The following is a 14,485-nucleotide window of genomic DNA, read 5'->3' on the forward strand; positions in this document are numbered from 1 at the left end:
ATCAAGTCGATTGTTGCTTGAATAAAATTTTATTCACAGAAACCTCACGTTCACTTGATCCCAATTGGATAAATTGGAATAGTCCAATTGATTCCCTATTTAAAAGTCTTGAGATTGAGTTGAGTTGTAGACAATATCCAGTGACCTATAGTCTCTCGGTTGAATGCTTAACACAAGCCACTAGGCAGTCTATCCCTGCCTAACTAAACATTTCATCTTTGATGACACTGCTTGGAAGTAAAAGCCCAATAGTACACATCACTTGTACTCTCTCAAAATTTTATGCCTCTGTATTCAACCTTTTTGATGTTCCTCATTGCCCTTCAGTCCACCTTGTGTCAAGCCTTCGGTTTCTTAGATGCATCAAGCTCTACGAACTTGTTCCATGTGCCATCCTTCTCCCCTCATATATGAGTTCACCTTGCATTAGGCCATTCTAGAGTATACCTTGTATTGGGCTTCTAGTATCTTAGATTCACCAAGTTTGGTGAGCTTGTTGTACATGTTATCCTTCTCTATTGGCTTTTGGAGTCCACTTCTTTGCCAACTTGATTGCATCTAGTTATCTAATAGACCAATTCAAGTCCCCAAATGACATAAGCTTCTATGTGCATTTTCAAAGTTCTGCAAACAGATGTATATGTTACACTATTTACCAAACACAGGTCTAATTAAACTTAGTCTATTTATTATTTTATTGTATTTCACTTTTTAACTTGATGAATTTCTAATTAGCATTGAGTCTTAAACCTTATGTAAGGGGGTTTACGGCTATTTTTTTCCTCAAATATTTAATTCATATGTTAGAGCACTTTGATGTAAGTTATGTCAAGCAAGGAGTCTATACCTTGATTTAGAAGCAACAATTGACCATGATGATTAACTATTGCAACTATCTCAAAATACAATTTGAAACGAAAGCACAAATATGCAAAGCAAACATAAAGGGCAACATGAAAATAATACTCAAGATCAACAATATTTGTAATAAAGCATCATAAACATCAATGTACATTGTGAAATAAGACTAGGCAAAATTTGCATGTATTATTCATCATTATTACAATTATATAAACCATTAAACATACTCATATTGCAAACACAAGCAATAGAATGACATTATAAAAGTTCTGCAAATACAGGCTTGCTACAGTTTGCGTAAGATCACACCACTTTTTGCATAAGTTCTATTAATTGTAGTTCACAAAACTGTAAGTATATTTGGATAAACCTAAGTAGTGGGCCCTTGCAAAATTTATTTTTATAGGAGAGTGGTAGCCCATGTGCACTCAAAACACATGAATGACTACTGAAGGTAGTCTGAGTTGGCTGCATTTAATGTATTACACTCATTAGTTGATTAACGCATGGTTGAGGTGCAAAGAGTGATATAAAATATTATATGATTTAAAGCATCCTATTGGACCCAAGGACTCATCTATGATAAAATCTATATCCATTAAAGGTTTCATTCACAATCATCATCCACTATAGATCGGTCTCATATGCAAATAGATCGTTCAATGTTATTTTAGGTAATAATTACCATGTCCTGACCTACAACCATGAGTCTAATTACTTTCTCATATATTGATGATATGTATCAATTCTACTAGTAATGAACACCTTCATCATTTTGTTCACCCAAAAGCAAAAAAAATATAAACAACAATGCTACATGTCGAATATAAGAGATTAAACTCTAATTTGATGTAAGATATTGATCCGGTGGTAAGACCGGGGGGCCCTTATAAGGGAAAGTCCAGTGACACGTGGAGGACGACAGTCAAAGGGGGGTCAACCCCATGGACTCGACGAGCGGGCGGGACAGGCCGATCACTTGGTAATGATTTTCACCCGAGAGAGCAACCTGCTGGCCGTGAGCCCAAATTTCTAAGGGAAAAAGATCATATGGCCAAGCGGATAGTCCGCTCGGCCGCATTGCAAATCAAGAGTGAAGGCCGAGCGGTTGTCCGCTCGGCCAGGGTGTTCGGCTACAAGAGCCGAGTGGGCGGCGACTCTGAACCATCCCGGACGGACGACCACCGACGCCAGACCAAAGGCGAATAGTCTGGCCGAGCGACTTGATGGCCGATCCGGGAAGAAGTCACAGAGTGTGGGACAGCGGGTACGTCATCTTAGTAACCCCTGTTGCTGACAACAGACATATTCGAAGACCAGGCCATACTCAGTATCGTACGACAAAAGGTTCTGCTGTCTCATCAAGAAGACGCTCAGACTGTAGCAGTATGACGTTAGATATGCTCTTCTGACAAGCCCATGCTGCGGTATGGTGTATGACACGTGCACACCTCGGTTTGTGTGTACCAAGCTCCCATATCTCTATATAAGAGCCCTTGGACTTCACCGGAGGTATGAAATCTCTGACCCTGGAAGCCACCTTCTTATTTTTCGTCTACCTGACTTGAGCGTCGGAGGGTCGTCGCCGGGAACCCTTTCCCGGCTCGACTTCTTTGCAGGTTCGCCGGAGCTCCACACGACCAGTTGGAGATCTACGTCAGCAACTAGGAGAGCGCCACGTGCCCAACTATACAAGAAGACTGTCGAGCTCCGACGTTAAAAATCGAGAGACGAGCCGGCGTCTATAAACTCTCCGGGCCGAAGACCGTCGAGCGCCGACGTTAAAAATCGAGCGATGAACAGGCATTTATAAAGCCGCTGGACGGATAGCTGTTCGCATGACGCGACCCGGTTGTAATCGGCGACCCATAATCGGTCCTACTATAAAGACAAGAATAAGGCCATTGTACGACCGAGCGGCTCCATTATAAAGAATACTTAGCGTGAAAAAAAAAAAGAATTATTATGACTGAAACAAAGGCTGAGGAGGAATATTGGTCTAGCAAGCAAATAAAAGCATATTTCATTTACGCCGAACGTCAGACAAACAAAAATAATGATAACAAGGGTATTAGCGCCGAACGACGGGCGTACAAAAAAGAGTTCAAATACTCCTCACTCATCAAAGTTAAAGAGGGCGTCCGGGATAGAGCCCATCATGACTGCCAGATCTTCGGGGGGGACAGACAGCTCGGCTGGTAGGTGGCCCTTAGTCTTCAGATAATCAACCGCCACCTTGATAGCCTCTTCAAAAGTTAGGGACAGCTTATCGTTGAACTTTTCACCAAATTCGTCCGAGCGGACGAAAGCTTTGCGCACTTCCGCCGACCGACCGGGCTCCCCATCTTGATATTCTTTAAGAGTGGCTCTGGAAGCGTCAAGGGCAGCCTGAAGATCTTTCAAAACCCTTCAGATTTTGCCTGGTCCGCCGAGCGGCTCTCCCGTTCAGTGGCCAGCGAGGCGTCCAAGTCCTTCACGCGCTGTTCTAGCCCTCGGTTTTCCACCTTCATCAAGTCCATATCGTCGATGGCCTTGAGCTTCCGGGTGGTCGCGGTCTTTATTTCCTTGTCCCGTTGCTTGACCAAGGCCTCGAGCCGAGCTACTTCACTCGACAAGTCGGAAGACTTACTCCGTTTGGCTTCCAGTAGCTTCTTGGCCTTCTCTAGAGCGGCCGTGGATTGGCCTCGGCTTTCCCCCGAAGCTTTGAGCTTTTTCAGCTCGTCCTCCAGCTCGGCTAGGCGGTTGCTGATAGCAATCTGCTCCACCCAGTTCTGCAAATGGATATGATCGAGTCAGAAGTTAAATCAAAGTAACTAGCAAGACAAAGGATATACCCCAGTCGCCTGCTGCAAATTGCTATCGCCTAGTTGACTGGGAGTCATAAGAGCGATGCGAAGCCGAGCGTCCTCCCAAGCTTTGGCTAGGGGACCCGTAAGAGTGATTTGCTGCTCGGGAACCGTTGGCCGATCGGCAGCCAATAAATATTCCTCCGACGGAAATCGCAGAACAGTTTTTATCAACCGCGGGCCGCTCGAATCATCTTGGGGCGTAATGGCTGTGCCAGATGGCTCGCCAGTTGGGGAAGGATGGTCGCCCAATCGTCTTAGGCAACGCAGGGTCCGAGGAGGACTAGTAGGCGGCACCTCGGAGGCAGCCCGAGGGGAGCCGAGCGGCGTAGGGGTGCTCTCCGTGGAAACCGCTCCGGAGATCAAGGGAGCCTCACCACCTCGCTCGGAACGCTGCTCATCGGATGGGGTCGGCTGAGAGGCTTGCTCTTGCCGTCTGCGTTTCCGAGTCGCTAGAGAAACCTCGTCTGCCGAGCGGTCCTCTACCTCGGCTTGAGCCGAGGACGCGATATCGCCTCCAGCCTCGTCTAAAGAGGCAGAAATGGTTACGGCTTCGGGGACCATCTGAGTCCCCTCACCTCCTCCAGCTGCTGAGCCAGCCAGGACCAATCCCCGTTCGGCGACTTCCTTATTCTTCGCCGCCTCAATCTCAGCGGCTCTCAACTTTAGCCGCTCGGTAGCTTTGGCGCGCCACATAACTTCGGCTGCAGAAGCAAAGAATAAATCAGTTAGAACAAAAGAAAGAGGACGATAAGAGCACTTACTCATGCTGCAAGGCAAGTCGGCTGGGACTGGGGACAAGCCGAATATATACAGCACTCCCGGAAGGAGCAGCTTGTCGATGTGGTAGCGCTGGCCGACCAGCCGGTCGACTGCATGAAGATAGGCCGGATCGCCCCTAAACTTGCCGAGCTTCGGTGTGGCTAATACTATGTGGTGGCTCGGGGAAACGCATATAGAAAAAATGCTCCTTCCAGTGTTTGTTGGAGGTCGGCATATTATCGAAAAGAACAAAACCTATCCTAGATTGGAAAACGAAGGTGCCCCACTCGGCTTGCTTAGGATAGTAGAAGTAGTGGAAAACTTTGGGGTTCAAGGGGATGCCGTTCAGTTTAAAGAGAATTACCACCCCGCTCAGCAGCCTAATGGAGTTCGGAACTAGCTGACCGAGCGGGATGCGAAAGTAGTTGCACACTTGTAAGAAGAATCGATGTGGAGGAAATCGCAGCCCGGCCAAAAATTGGTCTCGGAAAAAGAGAACGGTGTCGGGCGGCGGGCCATGAGGCCGGTCGGTGGGTGTGGCTAATACTATATGGTGGTCGTCAGGCAGGTTATATGTCCGAGTGAGGCGCAGGGCGTCCTCCTCATCAAACCGGCTCTCCATGGTCGTGTACCAAAGACCAGGAGCGCCGACGGTCGGTTGGGAAGTGCTAGTCATGGTCGAAATTAAAAAAGAAATGCGGGACTAAAGGAAAGGGAAATCAAGTAGGGAAGAAAGGTGGCAGAACGACAAGGGCAGCTAACAGAAAGCGTAAAGGAATGAGGAAGTGAAGAAAAGAAAGGCTTACGAGTAAAAGGATGATCGAAAGGGGTTGCGAGGTCGTCGAAGAGCTGAGAAACGGAGTCACCGGAGCAGATAGAAGCAACAGGGCATCGAAATGCGAAGGAGCAGGAATGCGGCGGAGAGAAGAAATCGAGAGCTTTATAGCATTGGCCTTGGATAGCCTCAGCCGTCCGATTCAGGTCGTAAAGAACGAGGCTGTCATCTAGCCGCTCATTTCAAACGGCGGCTGTCCCATCGGAGGTGAGGCCAGCGCTGTATGATGACGACAGCGGGAGTGCCACGTGTCAGCAGGACACAGGGCGCATTTAATTAACGCCCCTTACCGCGCGCTGTGCGCGTGCTTGGCGTTAATGGAGAAGATTCGGCGTGAATTCCGAGGGGATATTGAAGGCGTCAGCATGATAGCGTCGAACGGGCATGAAAAAGAAGGTAAGCCGAGCGGATGAACCTTCTCGGGCCCAGCATAGTAGTGGTCACTCAGTCAGACCGGCAGTCCAGTCAGTCGGACTCCGCCTCCTTCGACTAGACTTGAGAGGGAGGCAAGTGATCCGGTGGTAAGACCGGAGGGCCCTTATAAGGGAAAGTCCAGTGACACGTGGAGGACGACAGTCAAAGGGGGGTCAACCCCATGGACTCGACGAGCGGGTGGGACAGGCCGATCACTTGGCAATGATTTTCACCCGAGAGAGCAACCTGCTGGCCGTGAGCCCAAATTTCCAAGGGAAAAAGATCATATGGCCAAGCGGATAGTCCGCTCGGCCGCATTGCAAATCAAGAGTGAAGGCCGAGCGGTTGTCCGCTCGGCCAGGGTGTTCGGCTACAAGAGCCGAGTGGGCGGCGACTCTGAACCATCCCGGACGGACGACCACCGACGCCAGACCAAAGGCGAATAGTCTGGCCGAGCGGCTTGATGGCCGATCCGCGAAGAAGTCACAGAGTGTGGGACAGCGGTACGTCATCTTAGTAACCTCTGTTGCTGACAACAGACATGTTCGAAGACCAGGCCATATTTAGTATCGTACGACAAAAGGTTCTGCTGTCCCATCAAGAAGACGCTCAGACTGTAGCAGTATGACGTTAGATATGCTCTTCTGACAAGCCCATGCTGCGGTATGGTGTATGACACGTGCACACCTCGGTTTGTGTGTACCAAGCTCCCATAGCTCTATATAAGAGCCCTTGGACTTCACCGGAGGTATGAAATCTCTGACCCTGGAAGCCACCTTAGCCACCTTCTTGTTTTCCGTCTACCTGACTTGAGCGTCGGAGGGTCGTCGTCGGGAACCCTTTCCCGGCTCGACTTCTTTGCAGGTTCGCCGGAGCTCCACACGACCAGTCGGAGATCTACGTCAGCAACTAGGAGAGCGCCACGTGCCCAGCGTCCGTTGGTTCAACGATTCGGACAGGATCAGATATAATATATTATTGTTGTATAAATGCATGAATATAACATAAGATCTTTTATGTATTTAAATCATCAAGCACCAACAACATTATCAAAGGTATAGAATACAAAGGGAATAACATAACTTGGTAGAACAACAACGTAAATCAATTGTATGTAGTCTAAACTTTAAGATTATATACACACACACGACCATGTAGACAAGTATACGCACACATGGCTAACCACTTGGTAGCTCGAACATATCACAGTTCTAGCCTGAGAGACCTCGCTTAGACAATCTCGTACTCAACTCCTTCATATACTTCCGAGCATGTAAGGCATGGTTCCTTGGTCTCTTGACCAACCTCTATCTCGCTCACAAGGCCAAATAGAGCATCTCGCCTAGTATGCATGACCTTGTAGTTGACTCATGATGTGTCACGCCCCAGAGGAGTCTCTGTCCGAAGAAATTTCGGCAGCATCTCCCCTGTACGGCGGACAATATGAAACTTTCTACATATCATATATACTTCAGCCACAAGCGGCTGGAATGATAACAAAAATAAAAACAAACACCACGCAGTGTATAGAGATATTCAGCCTCTGGCTGTCACAACCACGCAGTTAATAAAGATAATCAATAACAATAGGACTCTGACTCGAAATCCACCCTACTCCACTACACTCGTAAAGCTCAAATCCAATGAACTCACCTCTTCTGCCGTCCAGGCAGGCATATAGTAGAATAAAAACCAAACCATCCAAAAGACCATCAAACGGTAACAATCCGTACAATATCCATAAATAAAATCCAAAACAAAACTAAAACATAGTCTGATGGAAGAAAAACCAAAATAAAGCAAATAACAACCTAGTAGAGAGCTAGCTCTACGTGCAGATGGGGGGCCAGCGACTGGAACTGCTCCGGACAGCCTCAACCTGAAAATATCAACAATGGAGGCGGGGTGAGTCCATCACTCAGCAGGTACAACTGATATGCATAATAAAACAAATAACAGACAACACTAATCATGCGTACAGTCTCCTGAATATGAGGAGGATAAATGCAACTGAAATGAAATCAGAAGATAACTGTACTGACCGGATCAAAGTATAAAGGTAACAGTCACGACCGAGTGAGTCATAATCCCGTATGCACGTCAATCAATGATCCAAACAAATGCAGATATAAGTGCAAGAATCACAAGCGAATAAAATGCAATAAATGTATATCAACCCCATACTCAAATCAATGCTCCTGCAACGATGAGTAAACGGGATCTTGTCGAGTACTCCGTCCCGCGACCCCAAATCATAAACGAGGGAGCTCAATGCTCTCATCTCCCGGTACACGACGGGAGGAGATATCTCCCGGCTACCACGCGAGTCTCCCGACCAACGGAGCCAAACAAAGTCCACCATCTGCCGGCCACGCTGCTACCCTAAATGCCAACGGAGCTAAACAGAGCGGAACCGACTGCCGGCTACCACAGTCACCTGACCAACGGAGCCAAACAGCAGAACCGTCACACACCAGCCAGATATACAAATCCATGGGTGATGTGTGCAGTACATGTAACTGGCGATGAGCTCAACCAAAGTAGAGCCGACAATCGCACAGCATGCAATCATGATGCATGATACTGAACATGGCAATCTCATGAATAACATGGCATGATCCATATAAATAGATACAAAGTGTGTACCACAAGAAGACGTATCAAATAGAAGGTACACAAATCGAAGAGGGTATCAAATAAACCCTAGGTCCAGAATATAACAGAGCATGTGGTTAGGTCACTACCTAAGGCATATGTGATCAGGTAGATAATATGCAGTGCAGAATAAATAAACAAACAACATGTACTAATCATGTAGTGACCAACCGAAATAAACAGGTAACACAATTACTGTTATATGTTAAACATATTATCATGCATATCAAAAGACATAAGTCAAAGTACCCGCCTCCGATAAAATGGTCCAAATCCGGACTCCGAGATACTCGTCTCGTATAAAACTCCTTGATTCCTAGCACTGTTGCTGCTGAATGAATTTAAATGTCGTAACAGAAAGTCCACAGCACAGCCTTTCTTGGCTGGAATTCTTCACAAACAGAACAAGATGAGATCCGGCAAGATGATCACAAATCAAACCATGCATAATCTCTACTGACCTCTCACTGCTGTCTGGTTGAATCCGGCAGAACAAGTGTGCAAGCAATTGATGCTGCCAGAAATAGAAACACTGCTGGAATCAAGAGGATTCACTAAACAACCACCAACTGGATTTCAATTCACTCAAAAGATCCCCAACCCCCCTCAATCGAAGCCACTTATGGCTCTGTGAACTGCTCGGGAAGGAGGAACAAAGGAATCGTTCGGCTGTGGAGATCCCAGGGCACTGCGTAGAGAAGGCCGTCGCTAAGGATGAGGAGGAAGATGAAAAGAGGCTTCGATCGGTGGCAGTGTTGCTCGACTAGGGCAGAGGAATCCTTGCGTTACTCCCTGCTCACCGGTGGCGATGCAGGCGCAGAGGAAGAAGAAGAAAATCGGGCAGAGGCTAGGGCTTCGATGTAGGCGAGACAGACTCGGCGGCGGTGGCTTCTGTGGACGGCGTCGGCAGAGGAGAGGGGGAAACCGCCGGTGCCGGCGGTTAGGGCAAAAAGGAAACTCGGCGCGAGGAGTGGGCTCGGGTGCGCGAGGGAGAAGAACAGAAACGGCGATTAATGAGGGATTTTCGGCGACAATGTAAATAAAAAGGAATAAGAAATAAAAAGGAAAAAGATTTATAAATATAATCTTCTCCTCTCTTAAATAGGGTAGCCTAAACAGGCTTTTCCGGGCCCCGTTCTGGTCCCCGTTAACTCGTCCATACGAGCTCCGAAAAATTTCCGAAAAATGTCCAAAAATTCCGGAAAATTTCCTTATTCATAATCGCCTATTTTCGGTATTTTACATTCTCCCCCACTAATAAAAATTTGGTCCCCAAATTTCGTTATCTACCATCAGCAAGTACTAACAACAGATATAGAGTATAAATCATGAACGGTAAACTAAATCACATACCTCATGTGAAAAGGTGGGGATATCGAGCTCGGATCGTATCTTCGAGCTCCCAAGTAGCCTCCTCGTCTGAATGATGCTGTCATCCGACTTTAACCAGCCGGATAGTCTTGTTCCGCAACTGACGCTCCTTCCGGTCGAGAATCCGTACCGGAACCTCCTCATAAGAAATGTCCGGCTGAACTGGAACTGGAATATCAGCCAACACATGTGTCGGGTCAGGAATGTATCTCCGCAACATAGATACGTGGAATACATCGTGCACGCTTGACAGAGACGGTGGTAGTGTCAGTCGGTAAGCTACTGCTCCGATCCTCTCCAAGATCTCGAAAGGGCCAATGTATCGCGGAGCTAGCTTACCCCTGAGGCCAATCTCCTCACCTCTTTCGTGGGTGAAACTCGCAGAAATACCTGGTCGCAAATGAAGAACTCTAAGGGTCTCCGACTCCGGTCAGCATAACACTTCTAGCAGTCTTATGCCTCTGACATCCTCCGTCCGATAGTAAGGACCACTCTGCCTCGCTGAGCTCTATGAGGTCCCAACAACTGGGCATCTCGGATTCTCATCCTGATCTACGACTGAGTACTTATGGTAACAAGACTACCCTGCTCGGTCTGTCCCTGCTCCTCAAGGTCTAACACAGAGAAACCCTGAATCAAGTCTATAACCACCACTCGGTAGCAAGTTAAAGTCCCTCTGGACTTCTGGCTAAGTGCATCGGCAACCACATTAGCTTTTCCCGGGTGATAGCTAATGGTACACTCATAATCCTTCAGGAACTCCATCCATCTCCTCTGTCGAAGATTAAGTTCCTTCCAAGTAAAACAGATATTTAAGATTCGATGATCAGTGAGAATCTCAAGGTAATATCATACAGGTAATGCTGCCAAATCTTCAGGGCAAAAATAATAGCAGCCAACTCCAGATCATGAACTGAGTATTTTCTTCTCAGGCTCCCTCAACTATCGAGAAGCATATAAAAATACTCAACCGTGCCGCATCGTAACAGACTCATACCGAGAACGCTGCTTGTAGAGGACAAATCCGTCTCTCCGTAAGGTAAAACCAAAATCGAGCCGATAACAATCTCCGCCTCCTGGCTGATCTTGCAATCCTCAATCAGTAAACTTCACGCCTTTCATGGTCACGCGTGAAAGTAGTATAGCATGGAAGAAACCTCGATTTAAAAGTCCAGAATATCCTCGCGAGTCACAAAAGATCAGGATCTCCTACATCGATTTGGCCTCCCAACCAGAATAACCTCTATCTCCTCGTGGAACCACCGGACACTCCTACCGTGACCGTGTGTCCCAAACATCATAACAAAAGACAATCCATACCAGCACTACTGATAATCACATATAGATGTTCTCGTCGAATCATCTCTAGATCTATCCAAAGGTAGTGTACGTGACTCACCTCGGATCCGTAATAGATCACAACATCGTCCACAACGATAATGGACACCTATCCAAACATCCTCGACATACCAGGATCATCGAGTCCCTGAAAACATCTAAGGCACTGTAAGCCTATATGGCAAAAACCAATACACATAATGTCCGTATCACAGACATTCCTATCCATAAGATCTCCAATAATAAATCGAAAAATCTGATCATCAATAACATAAATCACCAAAGAATAAATCCTCCAGGGTGAGAGCAACGCTCCATCACAGGAAACACCACATATGTGGGAGCAACGCTCTACCACAAGAAATCCTCAATATGTGAGCAACATTCCACCACAAGTAATCTGAAATATGTATCGTAATAAATATAGGAGCAATGCTCCACTACCAGCAATCAGTGATATGTGGGAGCAACGCTCCACCACAAAATAATACATAAGTACCCCAAGGCACCTAACTATCCAGCTAGAGGCTGTACAAGATCTCTCTACCACAATTCACTGTGGTTAGCCTAGGCTATAACAACCTAGTAACTAATCAAATCCATCATCAACTCTATCAGCATCCTAGTGGGTCATCCACTGATAGGAAAATTAATTGATGGGTTAATCCAACAAATGACATAATGCAGTCACTCCACATTCTGCATTCAAGATAAGTAGAATCATCATACTGCTACCAATGTATACACCTAGCACACATGCTCACACAACATATGTATGATCAACAAAATCCTCCAATTATTATACACCAAACATACTCACAACTCAGGTATATTCAGTATGATACCTCCAACAATACATACCGAACACGTGTGCAAAATCAATGTAGGTAAAATCAACAATACACCTCAAACCACCCTCACATGACATATCTTCACCTATGCCAAGAGTATAACCAACATATACTTCCAATAAAGCATACTAAACTCAGGTGCACTCACATATCAAACATAATCCAAAAAGATACCTCAGATACCACATCAAACACATATGTACATATCACAACTCAGATTAAATCGACAAAATGCCTCCATCAAAACACCACCGATGTACTTATACTACATCTCGGATTTAATCAACAAGCTATCTTCAATAATACCTCCGGATACATACTCCGAACTACATATCTATAATCCACAAGGAGCCTTCAAACCATATCAGAACATGGATACATATACTACTTGCAAATGGACAGTCTACCACAGGACTCCTACAACCCAAAACAATCATGATATACATGCAACATAGACATGCAAAATCAGCATACCAGCTCAATCAAAGAGACCAACCTTATGCTACCAACACTCATGGGTTAACGGTATATCTAAACAAAATTCATGCATATGATCAAGCATGAATACATCAATCAAAAGCAACCCAAAATAGAGTAGTCTAATCATCCAGTAACAACCTTGCTATAGGTTCAAAGGAACTAGTATTGGACAAGAAAGATATACACACCATGGTATAACATTGCCAGTCAATGTTATACACTACCCAAGACTATATCAAATGGGAAAAATTTTATCATCATAAATCCAAATGTACTCTTCCAGTATACACTAGTAACAATTGTATCCCATAAGTGTTAAGCAATTAGCTCTACACTTCCTTACATCAGCGGGGTCACATCCCAAACACCCTCTAAATTAACCCACCAGGTATATACAATCCACGGTCAAAATCTTCATAGAATAGGATACATCGATCCTTTATAACTTATCCAAGCCGATAATGATATATGGCTAAATCAGTCATTTTCACATCAGTACAAAACATGTACTCAAATGTGCTCTAGATACATAACTAAGCACAAATAACCTAAAGGTTCAAACCTCTAAAAATAGAGTATGGCAATCCACTACTGATCAACCAACAAAACTAAATCATTCATTTACTAACTAATCAAGAATACCTTAATCCTCCACAAGCAACTAAGGTATATCCAACCACATATGTGTACGACCCAAAGAAAAAGTCAAAATTTAAGAACATCACGACACTCTCATTTTCATCCTCAAAAACATCAGCCCACATAATATCAGATGAATAAGTCTCTACTCCCCATGAGGGCAAGTTAGTATTCAAAACATCAATCATTATTTATCCACATAGTCCAATTTCAGAGGAAGCATATATCAATTTTTTTTTTTTTTATATATCCTGTTAACTATCCATAACCAACCAGGTTTATTAAAATCTCATAGGCACATTCAACCGTAAAACTCTCAAGGATCCAATTTATAATCGATCACCAACCATAATCATCAAACCTGTGAATATCAAAACGACACTCACTATGTCACCATCAACGACAACCCAAATATAAATCATCAAAATAGTTATCCACTAATAGATCATCAAAACAAATATCTAGTATTTGATCATCAGACAACCACATAACATTTATCCTCTTAAATCATTAGAAATTAACATATCACAATACCTGATCTCACAATATCCCTCAACCTCAAACCATTCTCATCAATGATCAAACATGATAACTCCCCAATGACCAATTTCCATCGTATCGAGTACCCTAATATCCAAAAGATATGAGTATAAAACTCCTCGCTAAGTCAACAGGAATATGAGGTATCATCCATTATCCATAATAAGCAGAGGTCGGTAGTGCCTCCATCTCCTACTAGAGTAATGGCTAAACCATCGATGGTACGATGTGAAAAATCACCAGACTATAATCCTCGATCTCTATTAAGGTCAACCATGCTCAACGGCTAACCCATCATGCTATAGCAATCAGACATGTACTAAAGATAAAGTGCTAATACACGCCATAACTATCATAAAATAAACATCATACCTATTCGCGTCTGGAGATGTTCCATCATTCAAATTCCCCAACTCGACCTCAAAATTCGAACGAGAAAATCACGGAATCCATATAAACCAAACGAAATCCAAACCCAATCGAATGGAAAATCCATGTCACTAAACAACTACCCAACACTCGCAAACTCACTAATCCAAAATCCAATACCCAAAAAACAGTATCCGATAAATCACCGTAACACCAAAAGGTGATTATATTCCGCCCCGATACCAAATAAATCGTATCGATAAATCTCAAAATCCAACACACGGAAACCAACAAGTATCGCTAAACCTTGGCGCTCAAATAAATGGTATCGTGTTATCCCAAATGTCCACAATACGAAATCAAAGAATCGTAAAACTTATGCTCCGATACCAAATAAATTGGTATCGGATAAATCAACGAAAATCCAAAACACATAGCAAGTATCGTATACCGCCTGATAAACTACCATCACAAACGAGGTATTACACAATGACACATCAAATACAATCAAAACATCAAATACA

At 44.7% G+C, this 14,485-nt stretch overlaps 1 protein-coding gene across 2 annotated transcripts in view; it reads left to right on the forward strand.

Annotated features, from left to right (window-relative positions):
* The window catches only part of LOC122025813 (putative E3 ubiquitin-protein ligase RF298), a 38,779-nt gene that overhangs the window by 3,500 nt on the left and 20,794 nt on the right, over nucleotides 1–14,485 (forward strand). The window lies entirely within an intron of this gene.

This window comes from Zingiber officinale, chromosome 1A (assembly GCF_018446385.1).
Source record: "Zingiber officinale cultivar Zhangliang chromosome 1A, Zo_v1.1, whole genome shotgun sequence".
Taxonomy (NCBI): Eukaryota; Viridiplantae; Streptophyta; class Magnoliopsida; order Zingiberales; family Zingiberaceae; genus Zingiber; species Zingiber officinale.